Raw genomic sequence first — 6,660 nt, 5'->3', positions numbered from 1 at the left:
CAATAAGGCAGGGTTTAAGTTTTCATCAACAAAACAACCATCTAGGCAAAAAAATGCGTTGCTCGAATTGGATGTCTCTCAAAGATAAAATTGCAATACAATAAAAAAAAAATGACAGATATGTAGGGGTGGTTCAGCCTATGAAACAGTCATACCGTATACCGTACCGAACTATTCGGTATGTTAAACAAGATACCAATACCATACCGAAGTTTTTGATATACCGAACGGTACCGATATTTACCGATTATACCGAAAATTTTGACCGAGATTTTCGGTACAATATCGGTATATATCGTTTATAGAAAAATTTATCATTAAAAGATTGAAATTCTTTCCTAAAAAATACATAAACAATATTAAAATACAATTAATCAATACAATCAAATAACTAAAATATATATCTTCCAAATATCATAAATCAATCAATCGCCACAATCTCATTCAGCCATTCGAAAAGCAATCCACAATCCCATTCCAAACAACACAAATCAATCTCATTTGTCCATTCCATATAAAATCAACATTCGACCATAATCAACTATTTGGAAAAATAAAAAACTTCGAAACTTCAGAAATTTCAGAAATTTCAGCATTCGAGTATTTGACCATAATCCCTTTCGATCGCTTCAAAATTCTTCACAAAATTGAACTCCAAAAAAAAAATGTCCAAATAAAAATTCCAATTAAAAATACAACTTGAGCATCCAATTCAAAATCGAAAAACACAACTCCAATGCCTGACTATCCAATGCTAAATATACTGAATCTATTTCTTTACAACTCAACTCCAATGCTTATAACATTTGAATAAATTAAAAATAGGGTAAACTATTTTTTAGTCCCGTAACTGGACCCCCTTATCATTTTAGTCCTATAAGTGAAGCCTGTCGCAAACTAGTCTCATAAGTGAAAAATTTTCGCTGTTTTAATCCTCCGGCGCCGGAGATGCCCGCGTGGCTCGCCAGAGGTGACGTGTCCGCTAGGTGTCGCTGACCTGGCGGACACGTGGATTTTTATTTTTTTTCCATTTTTTTAAAAACTTATTTTTAATTTATTTTAAATTTTATTTGTATTTTTTTATTTTTTTTATTTGGTCTGATTAAAAAAATTAAAAAAATTAAAAAAATGAAAAAAAATAAATAAATCCACGTGTCCGCCAGGTGTCGCTGACCTGGCGGGACACCTGGCGGACACGTCACCTCCGGCGAGCCACGCGGGCGTCTCCGGTGCTGGAGGACTAAAACAACGAAAATTTTTCACTTATGGGACTAGTTTGCGACAGGCTCCACTTACAGGACTAAAATGATAAAGGGGTCCAGTTACGGGACTAAAAAAACAATTTACCCTTAAAAATAACATCCGAAAGAATTAAAAATATATTAACAATAATAGTTCAATCAAACTTTATATAATAGCAATGAATTAAAAATAAATCACTTATTTTGCAAATAAGAGAATCATTTACTTTGAAAAAACAACACTTAAAAACATCAACTTGCTATCATGGTCATCACCAACACCTAACAATAATATATGGAATTTTTCATCACAAAACATTAAAATATTTTAATAGACTTAATAAATAAAAATTATAAAATTTACAAGTTTATTAGACATACGAACTTTCTTTAACTGAAATCGAAGTTAGGGAATGATCTTGAATATCTTTTGTACCTATAAAAGAGACATAAAAATTTATTAATACATTGTACAAACATAAATAATTTTAAATGAAAATTACTTAAACATTTTATTATTAATTAAATCTCTTACCCATTTCGATTTCTTCAATTTTTTTGTATAATTCTAGATCATAATTGGTTGGATCCTTATAGAAGTTCATCACATCGGTTTTCAAAAATATCCACAACTCGTTTTTCCAAACTAAAAGCAAACTAAAAGAATATTTTACTTGGAATTGCAAAACTATCCTTAGCAATAATTGAAAAAATAGGATAATTAGTTTCACTCTCATTCCACCACTTCAATAAATTGAAACATGGATTAGATCGTTTCTCAATATCATCCGTCAAATATTTGTCTACTTCATTAAATATCTCTTCAAGATGATCTTCTTTAGTTTTTGCATTCACATATTCAAATAATTTATCACAAAGGCCACCACTACCGCTAAAAAAACCATATCTACTACTGCACTCTATCTCCATATTATGTCCCCCTAGTTAAAGTTTCATTTATTCCTTTTTATTTATCCACAAAATTACCAAATTATTCTTAACAGTATCAATAACTTCTTAAATATTTTAAGAACTTCCTTTCAATATCTTGATACTCGCTTTAATCACATGGAATTTGTTTCTTGGATCCAAAACATTGGCATTAAAAATTAAAAGATTCATGTTATCCCAACTCCCCCAAACTTATCAAATTTCAACTTCATTGGACTTGAAACTTTTTTAAGTGTCGGATCTGAAAGATCTTTGCATATTTTTTCAATTTTAACATGGAGAACAATCAATGATTGATAGATCAATTGAGAAGTAAAAGTTTTGGATGCACTTGATTCCAATGTGGCATCATAGAACTTCTTTAAAAAGTGTGTAAAGGCCTTGGCATTCTTCCAATACTGTTTATTTTGTGGCCCTCTATTTATTTGCCTTTATCATTCTTTTAAGAAAAATTATTCATAAAAGGCATCAATTCTTCCGTCATCCTATCAAACATCATCTGATACTTCAAGACAACATCAAGCATCTTATAAGTAGCATTCCACCGATTTTTCACATCCATCGGCATCAATTAGAACTGCAAACTCCCTAAATTTACTCAATCTCGAATGTGAAGAATGAATAAAATTAACTTCATTCCTGATGGATTTAATCGATACATCAAGTTCTTTCAAGCCATTCTTAACAATTAAGTTAAAAATATGATACGAACACCTCAAATACAAATATTTTTCATCAAACATCAACATACTTTCTATTTTCAGTCTCCTTTTTAAATAATCAATAGTAGAGTCATTAGAAGATGCATTAGCAACTACATTGAAAAAAAAAATTCTATTCTCCAATCTTTCAAACAGACTTAAACCATTTTTCTAATTCTCTTCCAGAATTACAAGTAATTTTGGTGAATATAAAAAATAATATTTTATATTGAATATTTGACTTTTGTGATAAGATAATATATATTGGAAATCATGTCCTAAAAAATATTGGGGGGAAACCAAGTATAATTTAGTTAAAAGCACTTCTATTAAACAATAAAAACATTAAATATAATAATAAAATAAGAGTATCAAACACACTAGTAAAATAAGAACATCGAATACACTAATAAAAAATACTACAATGTTATGTTTATAGACCGATGTGGCGATGTTGTACTATTTTGTAGTAGCGTATTTGCTATCACTCTATTGTTTTTTTTTTTTTTTCTGTTATAGATCAATAACTCCCTTAAGAGTATATAATAAAATTATAAAATTAACTTTATTTGATATTGATCATTAAATATTAAATTAAATAGATCAAATGGTGAATATTTAATCAGCACCGTATCGATGCTTTACTCATCAACACAGTAACCAAAACCTATTAAACTTACCAATTATTTTTGTTTTTTCATGGCATGATGCATTTATTTGCAATTTTAATTACAAGTGTTTCTTATGTTATACTCCCTCCGCCCCGGATAAATTATCCACCTTACTATAAATACGAGAATTTAGATAAATATAATTAGTAAATAATTAATAATTGTATTAGTAAAAATAATTATAGTATAATAAAAATAATTATAAATTAAAATTAAGATAAGTAAATAATTTAATCAAAATTAAAAAAATTATAAATTATAAAAATTTAAAATATAATTAAAATATACAATTATATTTCCTAAAAAGAAAATAAAAAATTATATTAAACAAATAAAAATAAAAATATGAACAACTTATGTTCTGACATGGGAGTACATAAGAAGATAATTTAGTAATATAAATAATTATACAATTTTTTAATTGAATTATTGAATATTGATAAATAGATAACATAGATATTATATATTTTAGGTTACTATATATATTTATTATACTGACTTCGTCTATTTTATAAGTTTATATTTATTTTTGGCATAAAATTTAAAAAATAATAATATTTTAACTATAGTTTGATAATTAAACATATATTTTACAAGTCTGTTAATGTGCAGAATTTAATTAATAATAATATTTTAATTATAGTTAATAGTTAAAAGTAGTGTAAAATATATATTTTTTTATTTTTTATTTTTGTTTTCTTGGTATAAGAGTAATAATACAATGGTAAAGTAAAACTATTTGTAAAGAAAAAATATTTACTTTGAAAAAGTAAAATAAACATATATATATTTTATGAGTAAACGAAAAATATATTTGTTTAATAATATTACTCGAAAATTTATAGTAATGTGTGTTTGTTTGAGGGTTTGGATTTTGAGTTGGGATTTAAATAGTAAAAATTTTGAATTTGAATAGTTGTATGATGTGATATAAATAAGTGTTGATGTGATGTTTTGAATGTAAAATTGATTTTTAGTATAATATAAAAAATAAAAAATAAGTGTTTAATTTGATATTTTTTTGGAAAAAAATTGGATAAATAGTATATTTAAAATCTAATTCCCAAACAAACACACCTTCATGAACATCCTGTATATTTTATAGAACATTAATTATGTATTTTTGTAAAAAAAAAAATATAAAGTATATATTGATAAATATATATTAAAAATTATTAAAATTGTAAACTACCATAATAAAAATATATTGTTTTTTCGAATTTTTTTACCGTTTATTTTTATTATTTATTCATAATAACGTAAGTATATCAACGTAGTGTATTCCTTCGACAATGTTTTTACCGATACGATTTTTAATTAATATTACAAAAAAATATGATATATATATACACAATAATGCATATAATATATATATACTTTATTTATACACATAAATTAATAATTTAATAAAAATATATTTTTTTAATTGCATATATATCATATTGAAAATATTTCAAACTAAAATATTGAACAAACATATCTAAAAATATAATCAACTAAACACTATAATGTAACATAAATATATAATATAATAACAATAAAACGGTGGGGCGCATAAAAAATAATTTTTTTAAAAACAAAACATTACAGAAAGTTAAGCTTCATCCATCATCTAATATTAGTAAATAATTAAGATGTATTATGTTATAATATAAATAATAATATTTTTAGATTAAAACTACTAATTACTTTTTAAAATTTTTTAAAAAATATAAAATTTAAAATAAAATTAAAGTGTGCAATCTTTATCAAAAAAGAAAAATGCAATGAATTATGGAACGAACCGAAACACTAATATAGATACGATGAATAAAGAGAGTATTATATAATAATAATATTATTATATACTGTCTTCGTCTCATAACCGTTGACGTATTTTTTTATTTATATTTATTTAACATATTTGATTAAGTAAATTATATTAGATGTGCGTTTGACAATTAGCTGGTACCTATTAGTTGTTAGCTTATTCAATTAGATGTTTCACTAGCCGATTCAATTGTTTGAAGAGGGTGTTTGGTAAACAACTTTTTCAAGAGTTTTTAGTTTATCGAAGAGCTTTAGTTGTTTGACCAGTAAACCAACTAATTTTGGTGTTTGATAAATTAGTTTATTCGGTCCAAAAAGCTAATTTTGAAAAAACTGTATATCAAAGTGTTTCGGATTAACTTTTTCATATTAATTTTTCTTATACATTATTTGCCTTTAAAATTTATTAATTTTTTCACATATATTAATATTTTTTTATTACACTATTTATGAAATATTTGGATATATTTTTTTCTAATAATTTTATAATTCATGTTTATAAATTTAAAATAATTGTTTTTTATATTTCAATATAATTATCTTATTTAAAACTTTATTGAATTTTTTGGAATAAAAATAATATAAAAATATTAATGTTATTGATTCGTTTATATAAGTATTATTTTATCACATAATAATTTTACTAAAAATAAATATATTTATTTAAAATTATAAAATTAATGTAAATATGTATTAAATAATAATTAATTTAATGTTTTTTTATATTTATACTATTTCTAAAGAAAATATATATATATATTTTTCAATAAATTTGTATTAATTTTTACAAAAATATTTTAAAAATAATTAAAATAAATATCTTCATAAATTTATTTTAATTTTAAAAATTAATAATAAAATTTTAAAAAAGTCTATTCACCGAAAAAAATCCAACTAAATATTTTGAAAATAAAATATAAAATGTTCTTAATTGTCATTTTACGTATAAACAGCTAATATCAAACAGTTATTTTACCAAACTGTTGATGTAATTTTTCAACAAAAATAAAATAAAATTCAAAGATATAGAAAATATCCTTAAACTTGATTAATTAATGCCTGAGATTAGGAATCTTTAAACACTGTATGGTACAGAAAATAAACTGGAAAATAAAAGACTGAAATTTAAAGTGGTGATCCCCAAATCTGACTTTGCTTTGTTGAAGTTGATTGAAGATGCCTTGTCAAATGATGATCCAAATCCTTAAATATTCTCTGGGGAACTGTACTGAAAACCGTCGCCCGAACGGTTACAACGTCTCCTTCCCAACCGTCTTCCAATCCTTC

The sequence above is a fragment of the Andrographis paniculata genome, unplaced genomic scaffold (assembly GCF_009805555.1).
Source record: "Andrographis paniculata isolate CXL003 unplaced genomic scaffold, ASM980555v1 Contig37END, whole genome shotgun sequence".
In the NCBI taxonomy this organism is placed as follows: Eukaryota; Viridiplantae; Streptophyta; class Magnoliopsida; order Lamiales; family Acanthaceae; genus Andrographis; species Andrographis paniculata.
This window is presented reverse-complemented; position numbering follows the sequence as displayed.